Source organism: Mizuhopecten yessoensis, unplaced genomic scaffold, assembly GCF_002113885.1.
Source record: "Mizuhopecten yessoensis strain PY_sf001 unplaced genomic scaffold, ASM211388v2 scaffold716247, whole genome shotgun sequence".
NCBI lineage: Eukaryota > Metazoa > Mollusca > Bivalvia > Pectinida > Pectinidae > Mizuhopecten > Mizuhopecten yessoensis.
In genome coordinates, this window is record NW_018480021.1 from 87744 (window position 1) to 105932 (window position 18189).

An 18189-nucleotide genomic window follows, 5' to 3' on the forward strand; every position below is an offset into this window, starting at 1 on the left:
CTCCTCCTCCTCCTCCTCCTCCTCCTCCAGGACCTCGAGAAGTGAGATACAATTAACATAAGATATATCTTCAACAAGCTATTAAACACCTCTCCTTAATTTGAAATTTATGATATAAAACCTATCTCTCTCTTTTTCAAATCTAAGTGTAGAGCGACTGCTGTCGTCAATGTTCTAATACTATATCAACGGAGTTCAATCCAGTGTCCCTCTTGCGACGGCCGTTGTTTATCCTTGACCTTGTATATGTTTGTATAGATGTACACGTGCGCTAATTAACCATTGCAATATGTGGGTGTATTGTTCCCCATCACCTCCCTTCTCCCATAGTGTCCATCAGGTACTCATTTTCTAGCCCCGCTGACCACAACACCTGTTGAGCATGGCAGGCCTATAATGCAATCAGCTAATAAGCTCACTGTGATCGACGAGCTGCACACTCATTGTGATCGACGAGCTACACACTCGCTGTGATCGACGAGCTGCACACTCACTGTGATCGACCAGCGACACACTCGTTGTGATCGACGAGCTACACTCTCGCTGTGATCGACGACCTGCACACTCACTGTTATCGACGAGCTGCACACCCGCTGTGATCGACGACCTGCACACTCACTGTTATCGACGAGTTGCACACTCACTGTGCTCGACGAGCTGCACAGTCGCTGTGATCGACGAGTTGCCCACTCACTGTGATCGCCGAGCTCCACACTCGTTGTGATCGACGAGCTACACACTCGCTGTGATCGACGAGCGGCACACTCGCTGTGATCGACGATCGGCACACTCACTGTGATCGACGAGCTGCACACTCACTGTGATCGACGAGCTGCACACTCACTGTGATCGACGAGCTGCACACTCACTGTGATCGACGAGCTGCACACTCACTGTGATCGACGAGCTGCACACTCACTGTGATCGACGAGCTGCACACTCACTGTGATCGACGAGCTGCACACTCACTGTGATCGACGAGCTGCACACTCACTGTGATCGACGAGCTGCACACTCACTGTGATCGACGAGCTGCACACTCGCTGTGATCGACGAGCTGCACACTCGCTGTGATCGACGAGCGGCACACTCGCTGTGATCGACGAGCGGCACACTCGCTGTGATCGACGATCGGCACACTCACTGTGATCGACGAGCTGCACACTCACTGTGATCGACGAGCTGCACACTCACTGTGATCGACGAGCTGCACACTCACTGTGATCGACGAGCTGCACACTCACTGTGATCGACGAGCTGCACACTCGCTGTGATCGACGAGCTGCACACTCGCTGTGATCGACGAGCTGCACACTCGCTGTGATCGACGAGCTGCACACTCGCTGTGATCGACGAGCTACACTCTCGCTGTGATCGACGAGGTGCACATTCGCTATGATTGACGAGCTACACACTCGCTGTGATCGACGAGTTGCACACTCGCTGTGATCGACGAGCTACACTCTCGCTGTGATCGACGAGCTACACTCTCGCTGTGATCGACGAGCTACACTCTCGCTGTGATCGACGAGGTGCCCATTCGCTATGATTGACGAGCTGCACACTCGCTGTGATCGACGAGTTGCACACTCACTGTGATCGACGAGCTGCACATTCGCTGTGATCGACGAGCTGCACACTCGCTGTGATCGACGAGCGGCACACTCACTGTGATCGACGAGCTGCACACTCGCTGTGATCGACGAGCTACACACTCGTTGTGATCGACGAGGTGCACATTCGCTGTGATTGACGAGCTGCACACTCGTTGTGATTGACGAGCTGCTCATTCGTTGTGCTCGCTTTTTTAAATGCTTTCAATGACCATGAAACCAATTTTAATGTTGTTTGCGAAAAACATGTTAAACTTTCTTGTATTTGTTTTACAAATATTAAATTCAAGTAACTTTGGAATGGCTTCGACACTTGACCCGGAACCTGATCCCTAGGCGGGTAACGTGTGTTTAAATAATCAGACAGGAGACGGATTCTGATTAATATGGAGGAGTACAACACTCCTCCAAAATAATCAGAACACGATGTAATCCGTCTTTTCGTATTGCAATGTGTTCTGCTCTTGTGAGCAGGTATTGATTGTTACGTCATTATTTTGTGTGAGAAAATTACGTCGTTTTCTCAAAAAAGTAACAATCAATACCTGCTCACAAGAGCAGATAACTCTGCAATACGAAAAGACGCAATAAGCTGTCTAAAACGGCAAATAAACAACCCGTTGGGAATTTATCATCGTTGTCATTCGGTGTTTTTTTAGTATGGATGGCTGAATATTATGGGTCTTTTGTCAAATTCATGGTTTACCGGTGGGATATTTTGAGTGGTTTTATGGTTTAATGGTGGTTCCCATTGTTCATAACAAGTCTGTTTGGGAAATTTCAACTATACAAGCAATTATCATCTAAACACTTCCCATAACGTTACAGACCTAATCGTTTTAATATAAACTTTATTTCAGTCATTTTTGAATTTAAAATATTATATAAGCAATATATAATTATTAAAAATGGCGAACCTATTACGTAAATAAGATTTACGTGAGATTTTGTATACGAGTGCAATATTCCAAGAGTATGACCTCCTGAAGTTTGGGGAGATTTGTTATATATCCAATCTAATGCCAATAAAATCCTGATTTTTAACTCATTAATTCTATTCCTATTCATCAGGCCATGTATAACACATTTCCATACATTTGACTTTTAAATAACACAAAATCTAAATAATTCTGCTTGCAACACCTTCGTATTTGATTGCACAAAATGTTAGCGAAAGGACAAAGGAATATTTTCACCGCCTTTACCCGCTTGTAAATATCAATAACTTTCCATGAAATAGTCTGTTGATGAGGTAATCAATTGCATTAAGTGGATCGATGTCATATTTGATCAAAATACAAAAAAAAGGATATGCGCCTTTCATGTAAATAGACTTTCGGCACCCCTCCTGATCGTGACATAGAAAGGAAATAAACTGCTCGCGAAGGATATGTGCGTCACAGTAACTCTTCTGTAAATAATCTTTCGATATCGCTGTTCGTGACATAGGAAGGAAATAAAACGCCCACAAATGATACGTGCTTCACAGTAACTCGTCTGTCTTACGCATATAAAAGTTTTAGACCTCACAAGAGGGTTGTCAACCCAGTAGTTGACGTTGTTTACCACCTTCCGGTCTCTTATCTACAATATGCTAATGACATGTTTTATATTTGCAGGGTTAAGGATGGTGCCCAACATTCCGAGTGTACTAACGTGACCCAGTATGTCGACCAGGGTAAGACTAATGCTTTATTTATGATTGTACAATTTCTGCTTTGCCTGCAAAGAACCATCAGAGAGTTTTCTTGAAATATGCAATTTCCAATACCGAAACACTCCCTGGTGAACATCTGTCGATTACAATACTGATTTGAAGACAAATATGGTGGATGATGTTTACCAGAGGGATCCAGAGGGATGTCTCGGTATAAGAAATTATGTAAAAGAAACTAGAAACTAATGGATTTAGAGAAAGACAATTATATGAACACAATTATTATGTAATGTACTGTTGCATATTTATAAATGCACATTTTCATTTTCGGATGCTATCGGTATGAAATATTTTAATGTTTTACATAAACATGATAACAATACTCAATAAAGTAGTACTTCAATATTAATGCTTTTTGTTCCTATACAAACTCATTTTCAACACGTTTGTGCAAAAACATTTTATATATATATACAAATACATGAACTACATTTATCCAATCATCAAACACTTGATATTGACAAAAACATCAGTCATTCGGGAATGAACGTCAAACAAATCATACAACACAGTCATGTATTCAAACCAACAAACATTATAAAATCGTAAACATTTTGTGAGGTTGATACAAATACTTTTCAACCTTAGATAATGCAAAGTTAAAATGGAATCATATTACAACTAGCCTGGGTTACCTAGACGTTTCTGGAGTACTGTTCAACGTGCAGTGTGTGGATCAAGAATTAACCGAGATGGCATTTATTTTATCTATGTATTATTGGGATAGAGGTGGTGATGGGGGTGTTTTGTTGTATGTGAAGGTGACGTCTCTAGTTTTACTACAGGTAATGAAAGGTATGGAAGGTTATAAACGGGGCATTTTCTTGAATAGTTTAACATTTTGTAATCTTACATAAGGCTAAGTCACAATAGAATATCATATTAAGTTACATGCTTTCTTTCCTTAGATAAGTCGAGTTGATCTATTTCGCTTGCCTCATCTCGTGAAGGAACGTTATTTTAAACGTTTGTGTATGTATAACCTCTAGGTTTTATGTTTTTATACATGTATCATCATTTCATGGAACAAGTTTATCAGAATGTCATGAAACCAATACATAGTAAAATAGTCGTGAAAGACATCAAGAATAATAAAACATGATATGTTATAATTATTTACCCTTTTTAAAATGTTGCATTCTGTTTCATATGGAATGACGATACACCGTAATATTGTACAGCCAATCATTGTCTTGAACTCGAGTGTACTTAACAGCTTCATGACATACAAAATATATTTTCATCTGACACTTTTCCTTAAAACATTTTTAGAAATTGAGTATTTTTGTAAATTTTATCTAAAGGATGACATTTTAAATCTCAGAAAATGAATATTTTGTTTTCAGATTAAGTAATTATGAAAATATCGCCGATTTTAATTTTACCATGATAGGGCGTTAAGATAATGATGCTTGCTACAACGGTCCAGTGAATTTTAATGCATTGTGCGGAATGATGTCGAGGTGTCGTGTGTAGGAACATACAGTTACCTTGTGTGTTTATCTATGTATTAACGTTTATCGTAGCTATGGAGGCATATTTTTACCGCCCTGTTATCCACGAGTTGTTTTTGTTGATTTACTTAAGGTGTTATGCTACGGTACAAATACTACCCATTATTTGTGTAAGAGGTATTTCCCTTACACAAGTTATAATTCCCTTAAATATTGGCTCAGAATTACTCGAATGTACAATATTGAATAAATAGGTCATCAATTAATTACTTATTACTTAAGGCCAAAATACCGTTAACATATATTTTACACGTTTCTTAGTATCACGAGCTCTTTTAAAAGGAAGGTATTTGTCCAGGTAAAACAGCTTATGTCCTTAATAGATATATGTAGAATTATATAAAATATGATGACGCACCAAAAACAGAGGACTCTTTATTTAATCAGAAGATTGCCCGTCAAAAAATATCTCGGCTAATATACCTATTCTGCCTTAGGACATATTAAGATTACTTGTAAGCAGTAATATTTAGTGAACATGTCTATGTTAGTCGAGTGTTTAATTAATTAAGTGGAAAGAGCAAATAGATTGTGAATCCCAAATTTAATAAAACGTCTTATTAAGAACAAAAAAGACACATTTGACAATTTCTGTCGACTGAAATGTTGACTGAACGTGAGTTACCATATCTTATCATTTTTATATGCGTCTGTATCTCTTCAATGTAAAAACGTTATATATATATATTGTGTGATACGGAAGTTGAATTATTCTATAAACTCAATGTAATGTTTACATGTAATTCAAGATTGTTTATTGCTTTGTCGTTTATTTCTCCCAACACATTATAAGTCATTTATAAAACACTGGTGACCTCTTAAATGTATGAAAGGAAAATATTAAAACGATCCTCTCTCCCTTACCAATATCATCTCTCGTAAATAAGCAATAACCATACATGATCAAATTTAACTATGCAAGAGAAATAAAAGTATACCGATAAAGATAATTACTAACCATGATCAGCATTATCAATATATGTTGTGTCAAAATATTAAACTTAAAATATGAAGATATAGTTTTATAAGTCAAATCAAGAAAAGCTATCAAAAAGAAAAAAACACGACGCTAAATTATACAACGAAGATTATTTACGATATTTTCAAGAATCATCGTTCAAAACTTATTCACCTGATGAGAGTATATATGAATGTGATTTTTGTGATAACAACATGATAAATGTATGAACTGACTACTATTCATTGTAGTAATACGATAAATAGTATCACAAACTCCCTAGTTTCTTAAAATTTATTCCGATATCTTTTATAATAAGGAACAAAAATATTAATATAAGAATTCAGTGCTTCACACTGTCTTCTTCCCAGACATTTTTAACTATCCTTCAAAAGCATAGAATATTGTCATCTGTATACCACATTTAATAACTGATATTGAATTAATGTAACTAACGTTGGTAGCATTAACGTTGCTCAAGCCGTCCAGTGCTATAAAACCCGCGTGATTAGTCTAGTCGAGCCGTTAGCCTTTCTGTCTACCCGACTAGCTTCAGGATACGACGTACCCTTTCTACTCAAAGGCTACTGAACAAATATTTACAAGTTTAACTTAGCCATCACAGATAATGGAAATATTTCCTATTTAAGTGATGTCAATACTGCTACACTCAAGAGACTGCAGTTTTGATTGATTTGCAACATCAGGCATTTATTTATTCTTAACGTCGAGCTCAGTATCAGTATCAAAATTCCCGAAATCCTTTGCAACATGATAAAAGGACGTTTAAAATACTTGTTATTTTTAATTCCATTGACAATTAAATCAAAATTTTAAACATTAGTAAAAGAACGAATGAATGTTTTGTATAATATCTTGTAGAAATACGATAATACCTGTGTAGAATTATGATTACATTTTGTTTTCACATTTGTAATTTATTGGAGAAATATGATTTTTTTGTGTGTATATTTCCTGTGAAGAATAATGAATAAGTTTGTGCCTATTATCTGTGAAGAACGCTCATGTTTTGTTGCAGTATTAATTATTGTGAAGTAGTTGTGTTGCAGTGACGATGAAAGGACTAGAAAATGGGCGCAATGAGAGTAAACAAATCTCTGAATGTGTTTAATATGTTTTGCATCTGATTACATATTCGCATACATAGGTTCAGCAAGATTATGAATGTCAAAAACAAGTCTGTTTTATTTGACCCTTTTGTCAATGTTCATTTATTATTCCGCCTATATTGTATGTTACTACATCATCGTTACTCGTTAACACTGTGTTGTGTGTTGGACAATGAGGGTAATTCTATTTATACACTATCAACACATTCTAGAGACAAAACATTTATCAAAAATAAATATGTATAAATTAATAAAATAAATGATTAAAACATTAAGATTTACGTTAACAAGGATTACAGAGAAATGGTCAGTTATCATTAAGTTATATATCCCAAATAACTAAATGCAGTTTAGATTCGGAAATATAAATTTAATTTTGAAATTTGTATTTGTTTTGATCGTAGTAGAACAGTTTATTTGCTTGAATACATAAAATATGTAATCTAATCAATATTGGTGGTTGCAAAATTTATACAGGTGGTAACTATAATTCTAGCAAGTCGGTGATGTAACAACACTTTTCATTGGTTAATAAACAACGCACCTTTAGACAAAAACAATGTGCGTGCATGCATTACTTTCCATCAAACCATGCACGTGCAAAGCTCTTCCGAAAGCTGCCGCGTTAGTGCACATGTTAAAAAGTGAGCCATGTGCTATTTGTCTTGGATTATTTAGCTTTGTTGATCGAGGGAATACGCGTGCATATGACGCATTTTTGACGCAACACAAGTTTGCGAACTCGAAAGGAAAACAGAATAGGCTAGGTCATGTTGTCATGACACTGAAGTATACACAAAATAACAATCATTTACATCTTCACTCACAGAACAGGTATATTCATCATTGATTTGTATATTGCTGCAGAATGGATAACTTGTAAATACAAAATAACTAACTCAGATCAAAACGACCTTCGTTAATTAATTTTGTATCTCTTTGTCAGACTCGTTATGTATTCCAGTAAAAAATATGTACAAATGTTGATAATTTCTTAAACCTTGCCGACCGTGTCATGCTTTTAAAGTTATGCTATGAAATAAATTATGTTGCTTACTTTCAATGGAACCTTATATTTACCTGAATCCCAGTAGACATTATAATCATCTCTGAACGTAACAGAAATATTCATTATGTATGACTTTGCAATGGGTCTTCTAATTCTCAATTTGCCCAAAGGACCCAGGAAACTAATGCACAGGAGCCATACATCTTGTGCTAAAAACGTGGGCATTAATTAACAGGTTGTCAGGCTTGCCAGTGTCAGTAACACAATATATTTATATACGTGCTATGGGTATGTAAATTATCGTCTCCTCATGGATAATTCCAGACCGAACCAATGTGACCGCACTAGCCTTACCTATTTATGTTCAAGGTCATTCACTGATGTATAAACTTAGCATTTTCAGACTTCCTATTCAAATGAACATATACAAGTTTTCACAGTGCCGTGCGTGGTTTTTTTTCTATACAGATATTGCAGGTGCAAAGATTATGTTAACTTTATGAAATAAATATTTGATTCGTTGCTGCAAGGTGTACGGCGGTGTTAACATAATAAAATAAACATATGGCTAACACGGTTGTGTGCTCTTCAAGGTAGAATAACGCTAATATATAGCGATGGTGTGACATGTCACAATAGCTACAGAATTGCAACATTAACAGGAAATGTGTAAATAACTGTCAAGGATTGCGAACAAGCTAATCACCTATGCACTTTACAACCAGTGTAACTCCTATCGTACGATTGAGAAGTGAACACTATCATATTTAATTACGCATGCGTGGATGATAAATCTCTTCAAGCGAAAATTTCTCGAATGGTCTACCATGATGACATGATGGCTACAAACCAAGAATGAGGTAACATCAGGACGGCTAGGAGTAAAAGTTTTATTATTGATTTTTCCTAGATTAATTAAATATAGCTTTGGATCCTGGTTAGGTTGTTGCAGACTACATCCGTGTTTTGATGCTGTTTTGTTATCTGCTGCTCCTATACACGGCCATCTTGCAGTGTCCTACGATATCAGTATCGACAAATAACATTTTAAAACATGTCTGTCGTGTTTGTAAAGTTCTCGACTGGAAGTGTATGAACAAATGCGATTGTGATTGATAAGAACGCTGTTTATGGTGATGACGTTGAAAATGAATTCTTGTTCCATTGGTGATAAAAGTATCACATATCAATCCTCCAATGATATAGCAGATTCTTAGGAGTTTCTACACGACTAATTTTGCAGGTTCTCATCCTCGTCCTCATTCCTTACATAATACTATAAACCTTTAAAAATATGTATCTTCGCATAGGTGTATGTGTGTGTAGGTATGGGCAAGACCCGAGGTTGTCCGTATATCATTGGCAAGACACGATTGTGCCATAAAACTCATGACTGTAGAGGCTAGTGTTCCTGAAAAGGTATGAATGAGACACGAGGATTGGTTTCCGATTAGAGGGATGGATGGGAAGCGAGTGAGACCTGGTGTAGGGATAAAGAAACGCGAGGGTGTCCGTGTAAAAGAATGGATCGGAAGCGAGTGTGTCCTGGTGTAGGGATGGATAGGGCGTGAGGGTGTCAGTGTAAACAGGGATATGTGAGACTGAGGGACTAATTTGCACCCTTGTCTTCACGTTCACATGCTGTTTACAAGAAGAAACAGGTGTTTGGGGTGTATCACGAATTACCATGAGTAAACAGATGTACCGGAAATGGGATGGTCACCATTATCTAAATACCGCTAACGAACATTCTAGAAGTACACAAGTTTATGGTACTACTAGCGAAATGTGAGATGTTATATAAACGAGCTAGTATTATCCTACCGTTTACATTCACTCCCTGTCTTTTTTTTACCAAAGACTTTACCCAATACAAAAGATATAAGAGTGACGCTCAATCACAATACGGCATGTCATCTCAAGGGGTTCGTCATGTAGATAATATGTTTCTCAAGGATTCTGTCATATACATGGTGAAATATCGGCATTCACACAAACACACAGCTACATGCAATGCACTATATAAAGAACACCTGGTCACAATGATGTGCACCCACTTTTGTTAGCTTAACGATTTTTAACTCCGATGATTTGGAAAATTGTCCTAGTCCATGTACTTATGACCGTGTTGAAACAGACAGTAGTAATAGGTTTCTCATTAGGTTTATTTTATAAGATGAGATATAAATAAAATGTTTATGGCAGAATGACGTTAAGTTAAGTTGTCCATACTTTTTACAAATGAATTATTACGAATTAATCGTGCCTTACATTATAATAACATATACACGATATCTATTTTCTTATCTTGCATGTACTTATACTGATGACTGGAGACCTGTCATGTCTACTGATATATTATGTACATACAAATGAAATATACTTCTCTGATATACATAATCTAGGATTGGTTATCCTTGATATCTAATGAAACATTGCACACAATTATATGCATTCCAACTGCATTATTATTAAGTCTGTCTCTAGGAATATGATATTAAGCATTTATCACAATGGCGTTCACATGAAACTGGTTGTTGGGTATAGCATTTATTCAATATATTCCTAATTATAATGTATTAATATTTCGATAGTTCTGAATAATATCATTATTTCTGATATTTTCAGAAATGTTAAAACAGAAAACAAAATATTTTATTTTTTGTTTAGATTCTTTGTCACTTACCCCGTCTGTCACTTTGAGGGTGTGGTATGACTTGGACTTGACCTAGATTTACATCTCGTGTGTCGTTGATAATGTAAAAGAAAAGCTGACCCTCATGGGACTCCTGGTCTTATTCCCCTTGTATGTTTTCAAGGGTCTTCATGTACATTTTTATTTTGTGCACATTTGTCCTTCTGTATTCTGTTGAATTTTGTGCATGTGGAATTTCGCCATGGCCATGCATGTTAATGTAGATACAGTAATCATATTTTGTGCATAACATATGGTGTTTTACAAGTGTGTTGTTATGACCTTTTCTTTATGATAAAACTTCTCACTCAAAAAACTGAATTAACAAAGCATATTAAGATACATTTTTGATTACCAGATTAGTAAAATATACTATAGTAAGCCATTGTTGGTTTGTATAAGAAAATGAGATAATGACCACATCCTGTCCTGAGTTAACCTAACTAACATATAATTATATATAACAGTTACTTATCTATCATTGTTTCTACTAAGCATGACATTAAAGACACCAACGACATCTCGTATTCAACTTCGTATCTTGACATTTACCTACATTTCGACAATTATAGTCAACGCATCACTAAACTCTATGACAAAAGCATCTATATACTTACATTTTACGATGGTGGATGTTCTTTACCAAATAGCTACATATCAGCCCCGTCTGCTTAAATATGTCACTGGTAAATTCCTCTATTCTTAAATCTTCTCTTAGCATCAGGTCCTGAAAGGATGCATTATTATATTTTTTATTACGTGATAACAAGAAATGTTATTGGGATCAACCATATGCTATTTGATTATGGTACGTGTTGGCACGGTGCCATACTTGACCGTTCGTCAGTGTAGGTACAGGCCTAACTAACTAGGTGTCCTCGAGCGGAGCCTTCCTCAACGCTGTCAGGCGTGCACTACAGTGTCTGATCACATTGTGTGTGTAACCGTTGTAGTGGGGAGCGTTAATGGGAGTACGACAGCAGAAGCTGATCCTGTGTTGTGTAACCCAATTAGTATTGGAAATCTCTATCTACTATGGAGACACAGGTAAAATCATTTGTCACATAGCATGCGTCTAACTTTAATGGATATTTATTATCAATTATGGAACTATATTTGGTCAAACTTTCGTGAAGGGATGATTGTAAAATGTTTCAGCATGCTAAGCGAAAAAAATGCAGCATGTTTCATGGTTGTATTGTGTGATCATACATATATATATATAGCTTGCCAATGGTTCTAAATAGGAAATGTTACCGTTTTATGTATAATTTGATCGATTTTTATATCTATCACATTATACCCAGATAGACTGTGAATCAACATTTTAGTTAATTGTCATTGTGGTGACGTGTGCTAAATATGTCGCACTGTTGTGCTAAATACGCCCCCCCCCCTTCATGTCGTACAGTTATTGGTCTGTGTATGGACGTTTGAATGTCTGCTATTGAAATGTAATTATGTAAAGTGTTCATTATTCACTCTCTAGGATGAGCGATGGCTTCCGAAACTGGAAAAGCGTTGGTAATAAATGACATTTTATGTATGGTTTGAGGGTGACCTACATTATCATTAAGGTAGAGAGTCCCAGCGTTTTGTGCCCAACGAAAAAAGAGTTCCAGTTTGTTCAGGTTTACTATGACAAAGTTGCATTGAGGAACAGACCGTAACCTTAATTACATCTGAATCAATGTAGATGAAATACAACATAACTTTACTTCAACAGGAAATATTTTTTTAATTCTGTATAAGGTAGAAAATAAGTGGGACTCTTTACGTAAATGCAGACCTACCGGCATAATTAGAATACCATTTGCTATTGAATATTTTATAAATTCACAAAACTAATTTTATTATCTATATTAATTTTAGGTATCCTTGTGAGTATATATCTAAGTTGATTTTAAAGCCATACGACACTGAAATGTTCCTAATTAAACCACACGATCAGTTAAAAGTGTCTCATATGGTATCCTCTTGTATGAATCACTCTTCAGTTTAACTCTGTGTATCTGTATACACATAGTGCATACGGACTAACTATAACATATAGCACACATCCCCTTCAAAATCGAAAGCAGACGACAGCAACAATAGAAGCCAACAATATGACAACATTTGTCTTTTATTCATATCACACGTAAGTGACAAAGGCGGTCCTATGCTTGTGTGATGTTCATCTCCTCAACGGTACAGTAAGGACAACAATCTCAAAAATATACTTAAGCATGAGAGCCATTCCCGGTGAATGCATTTGATCGTATATTTGCATCATTGTGTGGGAGAAAAATGGTAATAATTGTCAGATATTTATCCACGTGTGTAACAATGGTGTTTTACTTTCCCCATCACGTTAATTAGATCGTAATTAGATGTCAATCCACAGACTGCTTGGCTATAATCATTAACGGTTAGAGCGGGGTGGTGAAAATGATGGTATGGTTTCAATCATGGTCTTCCTGATGTTTGACTTAGTGTCATGTGTCGATGCCATTCTTTGGGGTATGCGCTACATAGCAAAACTTTCTCTACACACAGCAAGGTTGATGTATAATTTCTTCTGTTTGTTTCGTATCGATTTATATTGCTAGATGTTTTCATTTGACTGTGTCATATGTTAAAGTTCATTGCAATGAAGATATGTAGAGCACTAGAGCACTCTAGCAATTTTTACAGTATCACATCAAAAAAATGAATGTTCATACATGTTTTCTTTGAATCATAGATGTAGTACCATGTAAATTTCTATTTCATTTATCAGGCAAGTTTAAATATTAACAGTTTTTATCGGAACCAATGCATCGTCTTCATATAAAACTCCAGCTTAAATTTACCTTATCTGCTAAGTTTTTTAACTCACAGAGATAATGACCCAGGTTAAAATGTAAAAACATTTAACTTGAAAATGAGAAGTAAAGCTACTTTTCCCCACGAGGACCCATTATCTCAGTTGAACACAATACTAAGAATGAGAACAGACTATGGGTTTCAGTATGATTTTTTAATGGTTTTATAAAAACGAGCCCTTATCTCAGATATCAACAGGTGCTATACATAGTTATGTGGGTTTTCCCGTTTAATACTCAGTTTCGATTCACAGGACTTCCCTTCCGTTCTCCTTGGAATGATTTAAACCTGGGCATATATTGTGATGCCGAAGTAGGCGTATCAGATTTTATTTATCAAACATTTAAATTTTCTACTCCTAAATACTTTTTTTTTATATTCATGTTATTTGGTTGGTTAGCGATAAAAGCACTCTGTCCTTGATTTAAGAGCTGGGACTTTGAGTCATCTGTCATTTATGTCTCATTATATACAGATGATAGCTAAATGACAATATACTATTTTTCCATGTATATTCAACACTTTTCGGCGTTGCTTGATAAACTATTATAGGTCGTACATAGTATGATGTATAATGTGGCCATGTGTGTTTAATCGGCGTTAAACGAGGTATTCGCACTTTGTTGACCTACATGATAATACTTGGGGACCTGTTGATTATTTTAAAAAAGTCAAGAAAAATAGGTGTCCAGGTTTTAAAAGATTTACGTTAGACACATCGCACACACATGTGTGATTGCATCTATCTAAATGAAAATAGATACAGTTTGCCAAAAGAAATATTACACTGCACCATATAGTTGTTTCGTCATTCAGTGATGCTAGGGTTCAAAACGCATTAATTGGATGTCTTGTAAATTAATAATTCGCGATATAGTTTTATGTTTATTCGTGACGGGAGTAAGTTGCCAATTTAAACGTCCCGTGAATATTGATTCCGAGCTTTTGAAACAAAACTTGTTGAATGTAAAAATTCTCGACCTTTCATATACTGAATCTGTAATGAAAAAATGAATGACGTTTAGATATCCCTATTTTGTTTTGAACCTGGGTAAAAGAATGTATATAGAAATGCTCAACGTTTCTGTACGCTAATCTTGTAAATATTATTGGAAACAGAACATTTATGTATGAATCTTGAATTTTTATCTAACAAAAAAAGCTTATTATATTGACCTACATGTGATATTTTATATCCTGAATAACCGATAGTTGACTGCTATTTGGAAATGAACTATAGTGAAGACCAGCCGAATGAACTGACACGTTGTCGTAGAATTAAGAACAAGTGGGCTTTGTTATAACATCCTAACGCCGAGCTAATTAACGAACGGGGCCATCCGTATACAAGTGTAGTTCTTGTGTATTCAGAGACTTGACGTTATCCTGTACACACTGTAAATTAGCTACGTCCAGAGGAAAATCTGTTATGTATTATGTATGCATTTGATGAATGGTGTACACACTGTATATAATTGTCCACTGATCGCCACAGTTCTAGCGTTGTGTACAGTAACAGTTGCGAATCTCTAGGCGTAGATCAACCAATCAGGGAATGCCACTGCATCACATCATGTTACAAGAGTATATGCCTATTTACTTCTAAATGATCTCTAGAAACTGTCGACTTGTGTCGTGTAATAGTTTCGAGGGGTAATATTTCATTACTCATATGTTTAAAATGTGTCGACATATCATCAGTTTATATTAGCATCGAGAGTCATTTGTGTAACATACAGGATACCTAACATTGGTTTCATTTATCTTGATTAAACGATCATGTTTTTATAAAGAGTTGCCAATATAGTGATCTACTGTCAACTTCAAACTTATATCTATTGACGGTGTCCTGTTTCAATATGTGTTCTCTATGAAATAGTTATATTAGGAAAACGTTGCGAAATTTCTAAATGTTGATATGAATTTCTTCTTTATATTTCGATTTCTTAAATCTATGACTTACATCCTAATGGGGTTTGTTTTCATAACTGGCATGATACCGATGATGATGATGATGTCATAGGTGGCCTCTGGTCCTTTTATTGTTTTATATGTCTTGAGCCTGCTTGATGTCTTTCGTGTCTGATGGCGTTAGAAGCTGTTTGATGTCCTGATAACGATTTATGTCTTGTGTCGTTTAGCGGCTCTGCAAACCTGGGGACTTGTTTCTTCTTTTTTGTCATCTACTTGGGGGAAGACACTTCACTGACCTGCTACCCTTATTCACTATTTTGGAATTCTATATTTCCTGTCTTCTCCTTCGTTTCGATGGTATCCTCCTCTGAGGCAGCGTCATTTATACAATCATGTAAAATCCTCTATTGAAGTGATTGATCAAGTCATGGAAAGTCTGTTTAGCTAAGCGGCAGCTTAACGCAAATGGTACATCGATATATATATTTTCAGATGTAAAATTGCATGCATCAGCTGATGACAAACAAAAGTATTTGTAAATAATTTCGCAATTCTTCAAGTCTTGTATGGTGAAAAATGTTTAAATCATCTGTTTTACATTTTCCGTATTTTACCCTTAAAACATGTTTCAATACCTCTTGGCTGCAGTTTATCTAAATTGCTGTCGCTAGTTTGGTAGTGTTAGCTGTGGAATACTGTGTACTGTGAGATCACAAAATTTCGTCGGGCTTTTATTTTCGTTGAATTCATGGATACTCTTCATCAACAAATTAATAGGTACACGATGTAATTGCAAGTTCGAATTAAAGCAGCTCACTGTTTGAGTGGGTACTCGCCATCCACGAATTGTAACAGTGTACCTTCGAAATGGTGTTTTGTTCGAAAACCACGAAATTTGGGTCCCACGAAAATAACTGATTTCACAGTATTATGTCTATGCCAAACTTGTATAGTCCGAGCCTCTGTTAAAACACACCCCAAGTGTACACTTAATATATTATTAAACAAATATTATTTCCTTATTCAAATTGGTAATCTATTTGTTGATAATTTGCACAGAATTATGTTTTGAATTGAATATTGAATTATTTCCAAAATATTCTGAATTTGCCTTTTAGTTGTTTGATTTAAAAATCTTGAATCTCAATACATGTATAATTATCTAATTTAATTTGAAAATATTTCGAATTTTAATCATTTGTGAAAAAAAATCCGTTTATGTTTGGTAAGCTTACCACGATTTAAACAATGATGTCGAAATTTTAGTTGATTTCGCCATACATTTGTATATAACTATTTTGTTTACATTGTTAAACTATTATTTTATATATCTATCACGTTTTTTAGTTTAAATTAATCCTGTAGTTTTATATTGTTTACAAATTCATTGTATAGTGTATAGATATAATAAATGATGTTGACTAATGAGGTGGTTTTCCATTAAGTGTAGCCCTTGCCCAAACCCTGATAATGGAGCCTAGCTATCTTCTGTATGATCTCGGGAGAGGGCTAACGGAATCCTTAGTAACCCCAAAGGGAGAGGGCTTCTAAATGGTCAATAACTCAGCAAGTGCTGTTTTTAACTTCCCCTGGACGTATATAAACCCTCCCTTCCATTGTCTGGTTTGTCGTCACCTGATAATTTGTGTACGAGTAGAGGCGACCTCTTTCTGTCATCATTGGGGATATCGTTGATGTATAGTAACACTTGACAGAGAACTTGGACGTACTTTGTGGTATTCTGTTATAATGCTTCACGTGGGAAGTTGCAGTCTGTAATACAGATTCGATGTGGCTTCTGTTTATCCTACACACATTGGCACGAACTTTGTCTAAAACAATTCATCTTGTAAATGAAGTGCATCATTGAAGTAAAATTGATGTTTGATAACAGACAATTCCAGCGGATGTGTGTTAGTTATAAGAGCAGATTCCAATATATAGTCGTCTGCAGCTCGATGTGTTGGCCGCCTGTAACTAATTTAACTCGCCATGCACATACTTCCTATCTCCTTTCTTTAAAATCAAAATAATAATTATTCATGCCATTTCTTTTTTCGTTTAACATAACTTTGTATACCGTTGCTTGCTGTTTTCTTTGCTTTGCTTCTGCATTTATTTTTTTGAGATACACACCCGGATAAATCATACTACTTAACTGGAATCAATTTTACTTAAGTTAGTTATGTTATACATCTGTAAAGTTTTACAATTAAAACATTGCAATTTTGTAGAATGTTATTGATTTTCTAAAAGTATGTTAGATTTAGGAGGGGTTGTTGTCCCGTTAACTGGATTTGGTTGTGGTGAGACATTTAACTTCTCTTTTATACAAAAAAAAAAGAGAGAAAAAAACTCTCTTTTGTATTTATGCCATGCTCTGCAGCAGGATACGCTTGCAGGGATTTTCGCTCGCGATAATACGCTTATTGAGTTGATAAAAACGTTAATGGTAATCCAGTGCATGAAAAGTTTGGTAAGTTAACTTTACCGGGTTTTCACCTTCATAGTGTTTGTCGGTAAATGTATAAATACACAGGGAAGATTTAAAGTGACGCAAGACGAATTTACATACACAGAGTAGGTTTTATGTGATACAGGGCGAATGATAATACATATGGAAGGTTTCATGTCTTTAAACGTGCAATCACGTGCAATGTGTTTGTTATGTTCATCTCTCAAGATACAAGATTGTAGACACTCCTGGTGGGTTTCTTAGTCCCCAAGGTTTGCCGTTTTGAGTAGTTGCTCGGTTCATAATATACACACTTATTATTTATTATATTTAATTA

At 35.8% G+C, this 18189-nt stretch overlaps 1 protein-coding gene across 14 annotated transcripts in view; it reads left to right on the forward strand.

The window, feature by feature from the left end:
* LOC110442316 (sodium channel protein para-like) overlaps positions 1–18189 on the forward strand; it is a 162664-nt gene that overhangs the window by 76892 nt on the left and 67583 nt on the right. For 13 of the 14 annotated variants that reach the window (XM_021485855.1, XM_021485853.1, XM_021485854.1 and 10 more), the window contains one exon: positions 3233–3291. The gene's annotated coding sequence lies outside the window, so the exon portion shown is untranslated. Of the gene's footprint in view, positions 1–3232; positions 3292–11366; positions 11684–18189 lie in introns of those variants that run through there. The other variant, XM_021485857.1, reaches the window with a different exon arrangement.